Here is a 17,585-nt window from a genome sequence, read left to right on the forward strand (position 1 = left end):
CAGCAAAGTAACTTCTTCTAAAAGCACATGCAGAATAACCAAAGGGCTTGGATGGATTAGAGTTTTGGATTTCTCCACTGACATATCTACGGAGACAGTGACTGGTGAGGACCAAATATAAGAATAACCATTGAGCTTGGCCACTGCACAAATACTGCAGGAGACATTTAGGAAGAGTGTCCTAGTAAAACCTCCCTGGACTTCCCTGAATTAGTCCAGTGGCCCAAACAGCTCATTTGGAAAAGGAAGGGGTTCACCTAGACAAGTCCCTATTATAAGACTGGCTTAGTGCAGTTTAGACCGAATTAGACTAGCATACTCCTCAAAAGTACATGGTTGCTCAATGATCTAAGCTGCAAAGTTTCTAGTGTACTGCTACTGTCTGAATTAATTTGCTTTTGGACCCCAATGAGAAGCTGTGTTAAGATTACTCAGTGTAGAGAAGTACGCACAGCTCACAAAAACTTGCTTTAATATTCATGTAAAACAAAACAAACAAACAAACAAAAAACCAAAACAGTAAACCTGGGCTGGAGAGATAACTCAGTGGTTAAGAGCACTGACTGTTCTTTGTCCTGATTTCAATTCCCAGCAACCACAGGGTGGCTTACAACCATCTGTAATGGGATCTAATGCCCTCTTCTGGTGTGTCTGAAGACAGCTACAATGTACTTATATGCATAAAATAAATAATTAAATCTAAAAAAAAAAAAAGAACAGTAAATCAATACAGACCTTCTTCAGTCTGCCTCATCAACACACCAGGTTACTGGAATAACTAACAATACTTATGCTTCTTCTCAATGGACACTGAAGACCTCTTTCAGGAAAATAGGCTGCTGCCTGCTATAGGATGTGCTGATGTTCCCCAGCAAGGAGGTTGCCTACACCACTGAAATAGGTTGAATGCCTTCTTCTATGCCCACCCTGCAAGGCTATGTCCACTTAAATCCACAGAATACCATATTATTTGGAAATAGGTCTTTGTTAGACATAATTATGGACCTTGAGATGAGATCACTCACTAATTAGGGAAGGCCAATAACAGACATCCCAGAACACTGACATCAAGTCAAAGACAGACAAACTGACTAGACTGACAGATCTACAGCCAAAGAACACCAGTATCTCCAGTTACCACCACATTCTGTAAAGATGCATGGAATGAACCCTAAGAACCTGCAGAATGAACCATTCCTCCCGCCTATACCTCACGTTCAGAGTCTGGCCTCCAGAACAAGGAGAGAATTAGTACCTGCTGTCTTGGTCACCAGCCTGTGGCTCTACTCCCTGCTGATCAGTCAGCAGTCCACATCAGGCTCTGGAGTATCTTAGGATGATACCACAGAGAACCAATTCAAGCAGGACTCAGACCTGGGAGCTACCCTTTGTTCGGTACAATGCCTTGTCAGTAGTTCCTTGCTATCCAGATGTTTCCTAGTTCATTGAAGACCACAGGACTAGAGTCTCCAGTCATTAAAACAACTGACTCAAAGTCCAAAGAAAGCAATATTTAGTGCTATGCCCCTCCCCATATCATGGTCCTCCATGCCTGCTTACTGATGGAGTGAGTATCTTTCTACCTTAGGGAGTTACCTTTTCTAGGTGTTTTATCATTGCCCAGAATCCAAGGGTAAAAAATCCATTCACCACAGTAGGAAGGACCTCCAGATACTATTGAAATGGAAGGGTAGGGCCTGAGGTAATGATGAAGTAGGAGAAGGAACTGAAGTTATCATGAAATACACCTGAAATAAAGCTGATGTGGAAGAATGGAGTCTGGGTTAAGGATACAACGGAGAGTGGGCCTTGGGATAATGAATAAATAAGAGTAGGGGCATCTGAGGTAATGATGGAATGAGAGGGTACAGCCTGGGGTAAAGTTTACACAGGAAGAGTAAGGTCTGGGATAAGAATGACCCTGGGCGGGGGCACATGGAGTAAGGATGCCACTGTATTGTGGGGTTTCGTGAGAAAACAGGATACAGCACTGCTGGCTTCACATTCAACAGGTTATCTGTCATGTGGTGGGAACACAGGGCAGATTAGATCAGAGCAAACCTAGTAAATGCACCAGAAGGAAGAAGAACATCCAACCAGAAGGAAGAAGAACATCAACCAGGAGGAAGAGGAACATCTAACCAGGAGGAAAAGGGAGAAGAATGTCCAACCAGGAGGAAGAGGAACATCCAACCAGGAGGAAGAGGAACATCCAACCAGGAGGAAGAGGAACATCCAACCAGGAGGAAGAGGAACATCCAACCAGGAGGAAGAGGAACATCCAACCAGGAGGAAGAGGAACATCCAACCAGGAGGAAGAGGAACATCCAACCAGGAGGAAGAGGAACAGGCACCCTTGTACCAAGGGTTCCCCAGGATCATGTGTTTTGCTCATCTGCCTCCTGAGAGCCTAAGGGACATTACTATTGTACCTTATTTTACAGAGAGAGGAACCAAAGCACAGCTGAGCCATCTGGATCAGAAGTGGCTCTAGAACTAATACGCTTCTGTCGAATACACAGTCCTATCTCATACAGAAAACAGACCAGGGTGATCGGCAGCACACCAGGCCTGGTAAACAACTGGGTTATCCTAAAGAGAAGGAGTAGGAAACCATCATAACCAAGGTGGCTTGAGGCACCTGACATATGTAGGACCAGCGAAGCACAACCAGGAAGAGCTGTGGTACTGCTGGGATTAGGTTTCTGTATGACAAAGCAGGTATCTATGTGAACTCACCCGTGGGGACATGGTTGAGAGTTCCGAGACGTCTGTGACTTGTCTCTCTAATAGGAGCTCCGCCCACATCTTAGACAGACTTTCTCTTTCTCACTCAACATCTAGTCCAGCTATAACCACTAAAAACTGAATGAAGATTTGCCAGAACCTTCCATGCTTTCAGATGGCCGTTTCTCACCATCTCTTTTTGAAGCAGACAAGAGTGTTTGTTTCTGTCAGGGAAACTGACGAAGCTCTTAGGAAATCTGCACAGAACCCCACCAGATATGGTCCTTGATTTCTAAAGCAGTAGTCAGATAGATGCTTAAATATCACCTCTCACTTAGATTGACTCAAAACAACTATGTGATGGACAAGCTCCTCAGTTAACAGTTAGTTAAAAGGCTAAATTGGGTTGATGACTGAAATTGAATGTTACTAACTTTAAGAAGCCAGTATGACCACCCAAGCCCTCTCTGCCCTTTGCTGTCATGACTCCCATTGCTATAATCTCTCTAGATTGTTGAAATTTCATCCAAGGCTGATTGGAAGTCATCGTTCTTGGCTGCACGAAGCTGTCCATGCAGAGATTTCACCACTCAGAGTGAGTTCTGGAGCTGGATGAAGCCTACTACCCTAATGCAGACACTCTGATATGGGGCAGGGTAGGGTTTGTCAAGAATGCAGCCATTTCTTACAGCTCAGCCTCAGCCTAGGTGGCAACACCTATGTTAACTTCTTATTCCCAGGAGGAAAGACAAAATACAAAAACAACACCCATTGCTGGTAAATTAGGTCAAGAGCCAGCCACCCCTCTGTGTAAGGCAATCGCATTGTGAAGCTGAGCAAGGGTACAAAACATCTAGCCTTAGAGCCACTGAGTTCTCTGAAGCTGGCTGTCAATAGAGCTGTGTTCATAATCACAGGCTCATGCAGAACCACAAGGAAAGGAAAGCATGTGCTCATGTTTTATGCAGCCACTGGTGTCTGGTTCCTAATCCAGAATGAAGGATTTACAAGCTGATAAACAAGAGAGTCGGAATGTCAACACCTTTCTGATTGCAGTAGCCTTAAGCATCAATAGCCCAACAAGTACTTTGTTTTGCTACATTAAATTAAAGATTAGCTGCCTTTTGTTTTTCTAGTAACACATTTTGCCCTCTCCTGTTGGTATCAATGAACATATTCACAATTTTCAAAGATGAAAGGCCACAAGCTGCTTGCAAATAAATTTCACTTGGAGCAAATCGCCCCAGAGGATCTGGTTTGCCTGATCCCTGTTTACATCTCCAGAAAGCCAGTCACTGATACTCAGAATGAAGATTCCTAATCTTCTTTCAGAAAACAGATAGGAGAAATCAAGAGAGAGCATAACCATCAAGCAAGCAAGCAAGCACACAGTTCTTAGGGTAATGCCATTTAGATGTGTGGGGGGTAATTAAACAATTAAGATTTATCCTCTTGATTATACACAATAAAAATAATAAATAACTATAGGGTGAACTTGGAGATTCTGCAGCATTTAAGTATCTGGTTAGCATACATTTCATATATGCCAACTTTAACTGTCATTTTTAGAGTGAGCATATCTTACTTTGTGTTTTGTGATCATGTATGTTAACAACAGCTAGTTCAATCATTTTAGCTTCATGCATATCAACTGCGAGAGTCCTGGTGTCAAATTTATTCTCAGACTAAGAACTTTCACAGGTTCTAAGCATACAATTTCACAAAGATAGCTTCCCAGCTCTAAGGCCGCTTCCTAGAGTAAAATGGGTATCTTACACAAGCTCTTAGGATTACCAAAGGCCGTGTCTCTTCAACTTCTTCAAAGGTAGTTAGTTTTGACTCCAAGAAAATGGAAGCAGAAGGTTCAGAATAGACTTAGAATTTATTTAGTGAGCTGGTTGTTCAATGCTGTTGAAAATTCAGGGACCTACTCACATTAATTCACTTGCTCTGACATGGGCAGAGTTTTCTTCTTCTGCAAGGGAACTATCAGAGCTCTGTGGGGGGATGGGGGAATGCCACATGGAGCTACTTACTATCTGGCAAGGACAAACTTTGTATTGAGACTTGCCCTGGCCAGAAGGTGCAGACTAAGGCACAGTGGAAGAGAAATTCCTCAGGGACATCAATCCGAGCTCCGCCCACCTCAACCAGGATTTGGCCTACAAGTCACATGATCTGAAAGTCAGTTCTGGTGTTCTGTTGGTTTAGATACAAACCTTCCACCATCCTTCTGTAATCTTATCTAACCAAAAGAGAAGACAAACAACTCCTTGAATTATACAGCCAAACTTTTAAAAGCCCTAAAGTTGAGACCCCCCCCCCCAAAATTAGTGAATAAACTAAGAAAGTAAAAAGAAATAATACAAAGAACTGGAAATAAAGCCTGGGGAGACACAAAACTCAACCTCCTAGACAGAGAAGACAAGGGTGGGAGACGTGAACAAACACACAGCTAAAATCACAGACACTGTGAGAGGGGTGGTCTTCTACAAAAGCATTCCATATAGAATACTTGAAACACTACTGGATCAAAATAAAACATAACTGGGAAAAACATAGTCGCCTTTTCCATCAGCTAAATTTATAACTGTTTTTGTTCTCTAATGCTATGCAGAGTTATCTCAGGCAGGTATATGACAGAGATCTATCCGGACTAGGACAGTTGTTCCTGGCAGAGATTAGATGTGGAGGTACCAACAAACTTGGTTCCCCCAGGACATATGCTTCCTGCATTTCACATCACCCAGAGCTGCCAAGATGACCACATGGTATCTTTCCAAACGTTCTTTTATACAGACAAACAATTACTGTTTCCTTCATCTTAAGACCAAAACCACCAGGAAGCCATCAAATGTTTCCAAGTTACTGTCCTGAGTTAAGGCGAAAATGTAATCTGTTTGCTAGTTTGACAAGTTGAAGATAAAACTCTTAATGAACCTGACTCCATTGTGTGTTCTAAAATGCATCCTGTGATTAAATAGCACATGCTGTGATCATCTGGTTTCACTAAAATGTCTATTGCAGGGGTTGGGGATTTAGCTCAGCGGTAGAGCGCTTGCCTAGGAAGCGCAAGGCCCTGGGTTCGGTCCCCAGCTCCGAAAAAAAGAACCAAAAAAAAAATGTCTATTGCATGGGGTTAATTCTTGGTATAATGCTTTGGGGAAGATTGATACTTGTAAACACTGGAAATGTTCATCACAGCCCAAATAACATTTTCTGTGCATATCCTTAACATGTGTTGCTAGAGGAGCAAACTATATTTAATTTTGTATGTGCAATTATTGTTCAATGAGAAGAAACTATTTTTGTGTGTTACTGGCTAAGAAGGCTGTTATTATTTTGTTCTGGTGCTTTTACTAAAGCGAATAAAAGCATTAATGAAGACATTTGATAATAAAAAGTCTAGGTAAATTATGTTTTCCCTTTGCAATTTGGTTATTTGAAAGTAACTCACTCTCAATATCTAGAAAAGTTTTTTTAAACTTCAGCAATATAATAACAGGACAGCAATATTTCAAATACCAAAAAAATCCAAATAGTCCTAATGATTTTCATTTCTGCTGAGAACAGTGCTTTTTCTTTTCTTTTTTTTTCCCTTAAGATGAGCCATCAACCATTATCCAATCATCTCAGTGCGAAAGAGGGAAAGAGGAATGAAAGATGCTATGTATGTTTTATTTAATTACATATTGATAAAGAAACCCATGGAATATATAAAACCTTGCAGAACTGTAATATATTCTCATAACAATCTAAGACAGCTCATTTAATACAGATTTTAAAACAGTGAAACTTTCTAAAAAAAATCCTGAGTTTGAACACATAGCTCAAACATTTATTCACATATTTGAGTGTGTTAGTATGTTTAATATGTGTCTACTCCAGCCCAGAAACCAAAACGTGTACCAATAAGGCAGTTCTCCAAGAAACAGTGAAGCACATCTTGGACTACATTTTCAGCACTCCAAGTGTGGACAGCTCCAGGCGGTAATTAATGTTAAGTGAACAGGAGAATCAGCAAGAGTCAGGGCAAATTTGCTGATGAACTTAACAACACACAGTTCATTCTATAAAAATGTCTCCAAAAGTAAAATTTCTCAAAAAAAATTTCCTTCTTTTGAAAAACATAAACCCAATTGCTTTGATCTTTAAAAATGTGGTTGTGATTATAACAGAAATGAAATATTAAAGTTTGGGTTCTTAAGTATTGTAATGATTTTTTTGCTACTTACTATCCTGCTATAGCTATTACTTGCTTTGTTGCTATGGCAACATGCTGCTAGTATCCAGCATTTGAGGCAGCGAGACTATGCTTCTTGACAATTATACCCAGGAACTATATTGTTTCTTAACAGTCACCAAATTTCTAACGGCTATCAAATCTCTGCTTAGTGATTTTTCAAGACAAAACCATCATTCTCGATCCTTTCTATCCATGGGTTACATAAAGATTTTCCATTTCCTGTATTTTAAAATGACTGCCCTCAAAGACTCCAGGCTGCCTGAGACCAGAACAAGGTTTAATAGATCCCCTCTCCCATCCAGATTCTGTCTGGGGAGCATGGCTCTTTCCGCAAGGTTTCCTTCTGAGGTCATGACTCCCTTAGTTTGGGTATGAAGGAAATTCTTTATTGCCTGTTAACCCAAACTTCAGTTCACAGCAATTTTATGGAGAAGGCATTTACATACTAGAAACCCAAGGCACTCAAACACTAACAATTTGTCCTAGTGGATCAGCCACTCTGCAAGGAGACACCATTCCAGATACATCTCAGTATACTGGGTTCCATGGCACCCATTCCCGCAGTGACTCTTCCCTGCCACCCCAAATTAAAAAGCACACAGTATCATTTTAATATAGAAGATCTTCACATTTTCTCGTTTGTAAATATATGTGCATATTATTTAAGTGTAGGCGTGAACATCAGTTACCTTTACAATAATATGAACAGTTAGGAACTAGGTTAATTAGGACCATAGTTAAATTGATCTTGATAGATTCCTACTCGCGTTTAACATGCGTATTGCTTGATTTCTGAATTTCAGGCACTTGGGGAAGGAAAATGAGTCTGACATCACAGCTCTGCGTTCATTATAACTAGTCCCTGCCTCCTAACAGGCTCTGCTATTGTCCAGGGTGTTCTAGGTGCTTTCAGAAGTCTTACAGCCTCTGGAAGAAGTCTTATAGCTCATTTATAAACAAGCCCACTGTAGATAACAAGGCCTCCCTGTGGTTACCTAGGTAAATTATTCAAATCGCCAGGTCAGTCACAAAAGGCGAGGAAATGCCCATGCCATCTTCTTTCATGCATTCATCCTTCAAGTCTAAGTCAGAATGTCCTCTCTGCCTTGATCCTGTGACTGTCAGTCACAATGGACTCTTCCACACAGTGCCTGCAATGTAAAATTTACTCAAGACATCACTATCCCTCCTTTCCCCATTTCCTTACCTAAAATCTCTGGGCAAACATATCCTGTCACAGTGCTGCCTGCCTTGCATTAAAATGACCTACAATGCCATTTCTCTCTCACTGTGTTCTAGGTTGAGGGTTGCAGTTCATTTAACTGTGAATATTGATGGCATCTGATGTGTTCCCTTATGAAAATAAGTCCTTAGCTTTGGAGGAAAGAAAAAAAAAAACAACTGAGAAAGTAAGTAAAGGGTTGCAGTGTCTTACTGAGAGGGACTTGACCTCAGACACTACCTAGAACTGATAGGACAGCACCACCCTACGGAGGCTTGGGATGGGCAAGATAGACTGCATTCTCCTTCCCCTGGTTGCTGAAAGGAAGGATGGTCCTGTAACAAATCCAGCAGCAGAAGCATGCTCCTGGTAGGGACTGCTGTGTGATGTACCCACAGAGGTCCAGAATCCACAAAGCACTGAGCATGCATCTCCCCACTGCCTCTCTTCACAGGCTACTCACAACAGATACCACTAGGGAACAAGAAAAAAACACAAACTCCCTCCCTCACACCGTACGTTATCTAGTCAAAGTCCTGACAGTGAGCTGACTCAACACCAAAGTCCCCTCAGAGGATATAAGGCAGCAGTTCTCAACTTGTGGGTCATGGTCCCCAAACAGATACTTACATTATGATTCATAACACTTATGAAGTAGCAAAAAGATTAATTTTATGGTTGGGGTCACCACGACATGAGGAACTGTATTAAAATGGATAAAATGGAGCAGCGTTGGGAAGGTTGAGAACCATAGATACCATGTTCACGGAACACTACGTCACCATTAACTTGATGTAGAGCAAGAGCATGAACAATTGCATGCCTACGTTTATGAGTAAAGGTTAAGTTTTAAAAGCTGTTTGAAATTATGCATACACTGTTGCTGTAAAATTAAAATAGGGCTTCCTTTTAACCCACACTAGACCCAGCACCATAGTGCCCCGTGACATCTGGTAAATATCTTCATCTCAGACAGCAAAGATCTCACCCACTTTGCTCCATCCTATATTATATTGCTGATGGCTTCTCTCTGAGCCTGGCAACAATCTCTCTACCCATCTAGTTCCGAAGGCAAGTTGCCACCATGGCAGGCACACACATCCCAATTCCATGGCGGCCCAGTGTCCTGCCACCACACACTCTCTTGAACTCAGTTAAATCACCACATGAAAGAACACACAACACAATAACCTCTGATCCAATTGATAAGATATAATTGCCCACCTAGACATTCAAAATCCTGTACACATCCATCCCTTAAGAATATTCATAACAACCTATAAATTACACAGAGTGGAATCTTAACATCAGCCTCCATGCTCTCTCAGCTGCTTCTTTCTCTCTTCGGTTCCAGTCTTTTCCTCCTCTCTAAAACTTTTCTCCCGCCCATCCTTCCTTCTCATCCAATGACAGGCCTCGTTCTATCTTCTACCTGCCTTCACCTGCATAGTGACAGCATCCTATGCTTCTTTCTTCTCTAAAACAAATAGTCATATGGATTTGCAATCAAAATTTATGTGTGTGTGTTCACATGTCTATTTGTAGGTCTGAACTCAATGTGCACATGTCTGTGTTCATACATGTAAGAGCATATTCATTTCTGCTTTTACATGTACATGGGCACATGTGCACATTTCTATGTGAACTTTCTTTGTGCATGTGCCTACATTCATGTGGGCTCTATGTCAGTCTTTATGCATACATATATCTATGTTTTGGCCCACATCCATGTGTGTGTTTATGTTCATGCATGTGTCTATGTTTGTGTAGACTATGCCAGTGTCTGTGCATGTATGTGCTTATGTTTATATACATGCCTGCACTCACATGGGTTATGTGTGTTTATGAATGTATGGGCCTGTGTACAGGTCTGTGCATTCATGTGTGTCAATGTTCCTGTATGTGTCTCTTTACGTGCATCTGTGTTTGTGGGTTCTTGCACTCATGTTTACACTATATCTCTGTGTACATATGCCTGCGCTTCTTCTGCTCATGTGTATTTATACATTCACGTACACATATTCTGTATTCATGTGTTTTGCACTCATGTTTATGCACATGCCTCAGTGTACACATATCTCTATTCATGTGTTTGTGTTTATGTGTCTATGTGCACACAAGTCTGTACTCATATATATGCCTGTGGGGGGAGTTGGTACTGAAATTAAATCTAGAAAACTACGTCTTGTGGCTATTTCGTAGAATATATTGAATATATAACAAGAGAACATTTTCTTTTTCTGCATAGCTAATCTTTATAAACTAAAGAACATTTAGACAACCAGAAAAAAACCTACAAATTTGATTTTCGCAAAGGAGGAAAGGAAGACTAAGTTCTCTCTCCAGGAGGAACTATAAAGAGTGTTTACAAACAGACATTCAAACAGTGTTTGCTGACCACACACTCATACTGAGGTACCTCAGTCTAGGAAACCATCTGGAGCGAGCCTTGGAAGAAAATGCCTGGGAGAAGAGTGTCCTGTGCCTTTAAAGACACTAATGGTTTCATTTTTAATACTTCTCACAATTCATTAAAAAATCTACATTGCCTGAGTGATTAAAAAGATGAGAATTATAAAGACCTATGAGATAAAAACAGGAAGAAACCTAGTCTGTCCCCAGTGGGGCACCTCATTAATACTTCTAGAAGGTTACTGGTGACATCTTCAAAACTTTCACCCTCAAACCATTTTTAGGTAAACTTGATGAGAACTCGTCCCACTGTGGCAGCAGTTTCACAGTGCCAAACATCCAACTGTATCAGTCCCTTACCAATGGCTTTTGAATATTCTGTAACTCACCACATTTCTTCAAACTCAGTTCCAATTGTGATTCCAACAGGAGAATCATAGCTATTTTCCTACCCTTTAGTCTGCTCTTCTAGTTTTAAATATAGTTGTGAAATCACTTAGTCATATTTATAGGTACATTGAAATTTAAAGTTGCAGAGCACCCTGGAGAATAGCTAACGAGTTCCTTATTTTATAGAGAAAAGGAGAGACAAACGAGGGGAAGGAATGTATTCCCAGATCTCCCATCATGATGGCTTAACTGTGGGTACAGCCAGACCCAGGGTCACGTGACCTCTGTTCCTCCTAGGCAGCACCTGAGTGCCTAGGTGAATGCATTGGTTCATGCATGCATATCCAAGTGCAGCCAAGTAAGTCAGAATGGATGCGCTATGGTGTCCTAACTGCCAGAGTTATCCTAGGTACGGAGGCAGGAGGCTGTTAGAGGTCATAGGAGCCATCTTAGAAATGAGGGCAACCTTAGTGGCTTCAGAAAAGGCTCTGTCAACATGACAATAGGAGCCATCACTGAGATAAGCACAGAGGCTCTGTAAGTGGAGCAGGGCTTAAACATTTCTTCCTTTGCTCTCTTGCTCTAGCTAGGAGCGTCACGTCTCCAGTCTGGTGTCCATGATATAGGTATAAAGATTCACAGGACCAAAGTCAAACAGGAACGTGTATATAATCCGTGTGCTCCCTCAGATGTCCCCATGTCAATTTCAAAGATGGTTGCTCTTCAGGGTAAGGCTCTCAGGACGCAGAAGTTGAACAACTTGCTCTAAATCAGTTTCTAACTAAAATTATACCCAAGCAGGCTGGCCTCTGAACCTACACACCGTCGCCCCCAGCATGCTCATTTGGCCTAAGATTTTAAGCATAGAGGAAAATCCAAATGGCTTCCCATTACCCAGGTGATAGAGAACTGTGGGATAAAAACCAGGAGCTGAAAATAGGATATCAAAGATGACATGTATCGAATGTCTATACTTCCCAGAAGGCAAACAGCAGAAGCTAACCCCCCAAATGAGTTTTTAAAGTGGGGAGCCTCTGGGAGGTGATGGAGTTATGAGGGACAGAATGTTTCTTTCATCCATCTCATGAGGAAAGCACGAAGACATCACAGTGAACCAGGAACTCTCTAGACACCGGACCAAGTGGTGCCCTGATCCAAGACTTTCAGCCTCCAGAACTGTGGAAAGCAGGCATGTGGTTTTTATATATCTATCCTGTCTTGGCAACTTCATCACAGCGTCCTGAGGGAACTGAGATGGATGTCAAGACAACAATGGGAGGAGAGTGTTCTCTTCAGCGGGCAATTCTGGGACAGCTAGAAAAGCATGTGAGGGGAAAAAAAGTTACATCCAAACCTCACAACTTTATTAAAAAGAAATAAAGGAAAACAACAGCCAGCAAATGAACAAACAAAACCCCTTAGGCTTGGGTGTAAGGGCCACAGAACACAGAACAGAGCACATGAGCTGCCCTGCTGGACGGAGGTTAAGTGGGGTTTTGAGACAGGGCATTCCAGGCACTAAGGACAAGCGAACTGGCCTCTAACAGATTCAAAACTCTTGTGCCGCAAACACATCACGAATCAAGCAAAAAGGGAAACCCACAAAAGGAGAGAAACTATATGAAAAAGCCTATAAGTAACGAGGGACTTATATCCTGAATGTTTAAGTATTTACAGTTCAGTAGCAAAAGACAATGGATTTCAAGTGGACAAAAGATTGAAGTCATTTCTCCAGCGATGATAAGCCAGTCTCCGATAAGCTTATGAGAAGACAGTCGACAGGCAGACATGATGGAGGTGGTACCTCTCTCTCTGTGGTAACTTCAATGCAAGGGGTACACACTGACCAAGGCCGTTAGTGTCTAAAGAAATCCAACTCCAGCTGTCACCAACAGAAATGAAAGGGGAGCCACGGAAAGCAACCTAGAGACTGGAGGATAAAGCAGACCTGCACGGGACCCCAACCATTCCTCTCCTGGCTATATATCCAAGAGAAATTAGAGCATGTGTGGGAGGCTTAGACCAGCGCTGCGGATAACAAGGAAGAAAGAAAGGAAACACAGCAATCATCCGCGGCCTGGCGAATGAGTAAATAATCATGTGGATCAGTACCCAGAAACAAGCAAGTACGGGAGCAGCCTAAAGCATGAATGAACTGTGCAATCCTTTCCTAGTGAGAGAAGCCAGACCCCACGACCGCTTATTATGGGGTTTACCCAACGTGGAAGACCCAACATCTGCTACTCTGTAGGTAGAGGAAGTAGATTTGCCCGCCACAGTTGCTGGTCTAGCTGCTAATGGGTCTCTGATTTCTTTTGCAATTATCAAAAATAGTGATCAAATTTATCCTTTCATAATGCAGCACAGTATTTTAAATATACTAAGAAGCAACGGATTTGATATTTGAAACAAGTGGATTTTATGTTGTGTGAATTAATTTCAAAGGGATAATTTTTTTTTTCGAAAAAGTTATGCCCTCACATACTAGAGACGAAGATGAGGTGTGTGCCAGGCTCCGGGAGCCCTGAGTACTAGATACATCTCTCAGCACTTACTGTGAATAAGGCCATAGCCCGCTGGGTTGGGTAGAAACCAGAGGCGAGGGTGAGCTGAGCTCCACATTCAGCAGAACTAGCAACCCAAATCTCCCGTTCTACAAGCAAGTCTGTTAGTAGGAAGCTAGATGGAGATTCTAAAACCGTCATTCGCCAGAGGGCTTTGGGCTACCATGCAAGCAGTGACCGTAGGCAAGAGTTGGTCACTGTCAGCTCACCCATAGCCACTCACACATCTTGCCAGCCATGTCAGGCTACTGGGACCAAAAACATGAACATACATAATGTGAGAAGCCACCAAACCTTACCCTATGTTACTTGGATTCTCTATAATTTTCTTCTTCTTCTTCTTCTTCTTCTTCTTCTTCTTCTTCTTCTTCTTCTTCTTCTTCTTCTTCTTCTTCTTCTTCTTCTTCTTCTTCTTCTTCTCCTTCTCCTTCTCCTTCTCCTTCTCCTTCTCCTTCTCCTTCTCCTTCTCCTTCTCCTTCTCCTCCTCCTCCTCCTCCTCCTCCTCCTCCTCCCCCTCCCCCTCCCCCTCCCCCTCCCCCTCCCTTCCTCCTCCTCCTCCCCTTCCTTCTCCTCCTCCCTCCTTCTCCTTTTCTTCTTCCTCTTTTTCTTCTTCCTCTTTTTCTTCTTCCTCTTCCTCCCTTTCTCTTTATCTCTATCTCTTCTCTCTCCCCCTTTCCTTTCTCCCTCTCTTCCCCCTCTCTTTCTCTCTCCTCTTTCCCTCTCGCTCCCTCTCTCCCTCTCCTTTCATTCTCTCTTCCAGCAGAAAAAATAATCACCCATTCACTACTGTACACATCTACACAAGACAGCACCCATAGCTGGGGCTTGGAAGGAGGATCAGGCCACAAATTCAAGCCAGAAGAACAAAGTGAAGGTGGGTAAAATGAGCATCGGTAATGTGCCCTCATCACAGGAGAAAAAAAATCCCAGGGGAAATGCACAGAACCCACCGTGCTGAATGAGAGATCGCATTTAAGTGGACCAAGTCGGAGCAGTTGGGAAACAGAGGTATTGAACTCCCATGATGCTTCAGAAATCAGGTTTCTTTTAATAACAGTCCAGCTTCCTCCTGTGTGCCACTACTGCATGCCAAATGGACAGGGCTTCCCTGCTCTTCAGGGTTTCTTAATAGAAAAAAAAAAATCTTCAATAAAATCAAAAGGCGCATTCCTAGCATTTCTTCCTTAACTACTTAGAACTAATAAAAAAAAATTCTCACTTCCCCTTAAAATGCTCTGCTCCAAGCCCTGTGCAGTTCAGGTTTTAGCCCACAAGCCTGGCATTTGGCACTCAGACCTGCAGAAATCCTAGAGTTTGTCTGAAGGGAATACTTGAGCATCTCGCTCCCCCCCCCCCAGCAGTGGGCATTTACTGAGCACTTTCTTTACAAAACATAGTTTATTTACTTAGCACGTGTCTATGTATGTACAGCACAGACTGAGGCAGTCAGACACGAGATGCAAGAGTTGGTTCTCTCCTCCACAATCTGGATTCTGGGGGTTGAACTCCAGTTGTCAGACTTGGCAGCAAGAGCATTTACCCAGTGAGTCATCCCGCTGGCCCCACTGAGTACTTCCCATGGGTAGGGCACCTTTCCAGGCTCTCACATTCAAAACCAAACATCATTCTCACACCACACACCACAAACACACACACACACACACACACACACACACACACATAAAACACACACCACATAAACAAAATACACACAACACACAACACAACACGCATAACACACACACAAAACACACAACACATACACAACACAACACAAACACAACACAACACAAACACAACACACACAACACACAACACATAAACACACACATACACAAACACACATCACACCACACATACACAAAATACAAACAACGTAACACACACAATACATACACAACACACAACATATACACCACATACACACGACATACACACACACAAAACACACAACACATACACAACACAACACACAACACAACACACCATACATAACACATAAAGCACACACACACACACACACACACACACACACACACCTCCTTAAAGCCGGATTTCTGAAAAGGGGACTCTCAGGAGGAGAAAACAGGTGGTTGTCACTAGCAGGATGGGGACAGGTTGATGTCTGCTAAGGGCATAAACCTCCCCTTGGGAGGAGTATGTTCAAGAGATTAGCATATACAGCGTGCCTTGGTTCACAATTACTGTTGTATGTTGAAAGTTGTTGAGAGAGCAAATCTGATGTTCTCAATCACATAAGCACAGCAAATACATGAGCAACTCAGGTTAATAATCAGAACTCTCAGACAATTCACCTTTGAAAACATAGTGCCAAGAGTAAATATCTACATTTTGGCTTTGACAGCTGGAAATAATGAAGTCTGAAACGATGCTTGGTGTAAGCTCTGACAGAACATGCTAAGCTTTGTGCACACTGACTGGCCACACTGCGGCCACTCCTGTCCCCTTAGAGACAGGGATTCCAGGGTACAGAGGGAAGGAATAAGTACCTTTTGGTTGTGCACCAGGAAGTAGAGTCTAGTGCCCTAGTGACCTTGCTGGGCTCATCGGGGAATGGGAAGTGGGAGCACAGGAGTGCAGAACCCTCCATATTCTGTATTTGTTCCTCTGAAAATCATTATCAGAGACCCCGGTGATATCATATATCTGAGACTAGTTAACTGTTCACGTGGGTTGCACCACAGATTCCTACAACTATGACTCGCGCTCTGCCCAACCTAAGCGCCTTTTTCAAGGCTGACCCTCACCTTGGTGCTAGCATTCCTTCCAGGCTCTGCTCAACAGTTACCTGGCAACAGCCAGGTAGGCCTGACTTGCTATAAAAGGGGCTGCTTGGACCCCTCCTTGTTCTCTCTGCCTCTTCTCTCTCTCTCTGACTCTCTTCTCTCCCTGATTCCTCCCCCTCCTCTGTCTGTTTGTCTGTCTGTCTTCCCTTCTGACCTCCCCTTCCCATGCCCTAAATAAATCTATTCTACATTCTACCCATCATAAGGCTGTCACCTCAAGGGGAAGGGATGCTTCACCATGGGACCACTATGGCACCCCTCCTACCTCACCATACCTGGTTCTATCAAACATAACCTGCTCTTTTTTATAAAACACAAAACCTGGGCTTTAAGAAAGAGGCTACCGTGAATCTCCATGCCATGGCTCTTCCATGACCATTCATCTATGAAGAGTTTACGCTGCACTTTGTGTTGCATTTGCAAATACGGAATGTGAGCTCTGGAACCTAAAAATCAGTTTTGCTTTTGGGTGTGAGATGACTTACTGAAACTATTATGTACTAAGATTTTTATTGACAGCATAAAAATGCAAAACTCTTTCTAAGTACTATTTATGTTGTCTAATTTATAAAATAGATTCTGCATTAGAGTAAAAAAATAATAATAAAACCCCTGACCCGTGGAACCGATGCTCTAGTGAGGGAAATAGGCAGACAGCAGTGAGCGATTGCCGATCACAGTCACAGAATGATCATAAGGTCACAGGTAAGGAAACACATAGTGGCCGGGACTGAATCGGGTTCCTGTGGAGCAGGTGCGCCAGGGCCTTGCTGAGAAAGGTACTGAGTTCTGAGAAGCAAACACACACGATACAGTCTGCCTAGTCTTAGCTTCTCCTGGGCACACCGGAGACTCAGTTATCTGTCACTGTGACTGATCTGTCCTGTCCACTCCCTATGATGAACTATGTTCCATCTCCTCACTGTGAACTATGTCTTAGAGACTTCACTGTGAGCTGTGTCCTGTGCCCTCACTGGGAGCCATGTCCCCTCCCCTCGCCATGAACTGGGTGCTATCCTCCAGCTTCAAACACCCAAGCACAATGTAGTTGATGCAGAGTGAGTGAGGACTGTTTTGCTACGTGAACACCGCAATCAGTTTGATGGAGTGCTGTCTGGGGAGGATCCTTGTCCACGGGCCCTGTCTGTCTGTCTTTTGCAGACGTGCACATGTCCTTTGCTTGCATGAGTGGCATGTATCCCATGGCAGGGAGACCC

At 42.8% G+C, this 17,585-nt stretch overlaps 2 protein-coding genes across 1 annotated transcript in view; one reads left to right on the forward strand and one right to left on the reverse strand.

The window, feature by feature from the left end:
- The window catches only part of Erich1 (glutamate-rich 1), a gene marked incomplete at its 5' end in the record, with an annotated part of 52,793,804 nt that overhangs the window by 52,464,894 nt on the left and 311,325 nt on the right, over window positions 1–17,585 (forward strand).
- The window catches only part of Dlgap2 (DLG associated protein 2), a 710,212-nt gene that overhangs the window by 450,454 nt on the left and 242,173 nt on the right, over window positions 1–17,585 (reverse strand).

Source organism: Rattus norvegicus, chromosome 16 (assembly GCF_021556685.1).
Source record: "Rattus norvegicus strain SHRSP/BbbUtx chromosome 16, alternate assembly SHRSP_T2T, whole genome shotgun sequence".
NCBI classification, from domain to species: Eukaryota; Metazoa; Chordata; class Mammalia; order Rodentia; family Muridae; genus Rattus; species Rattus norvegicus.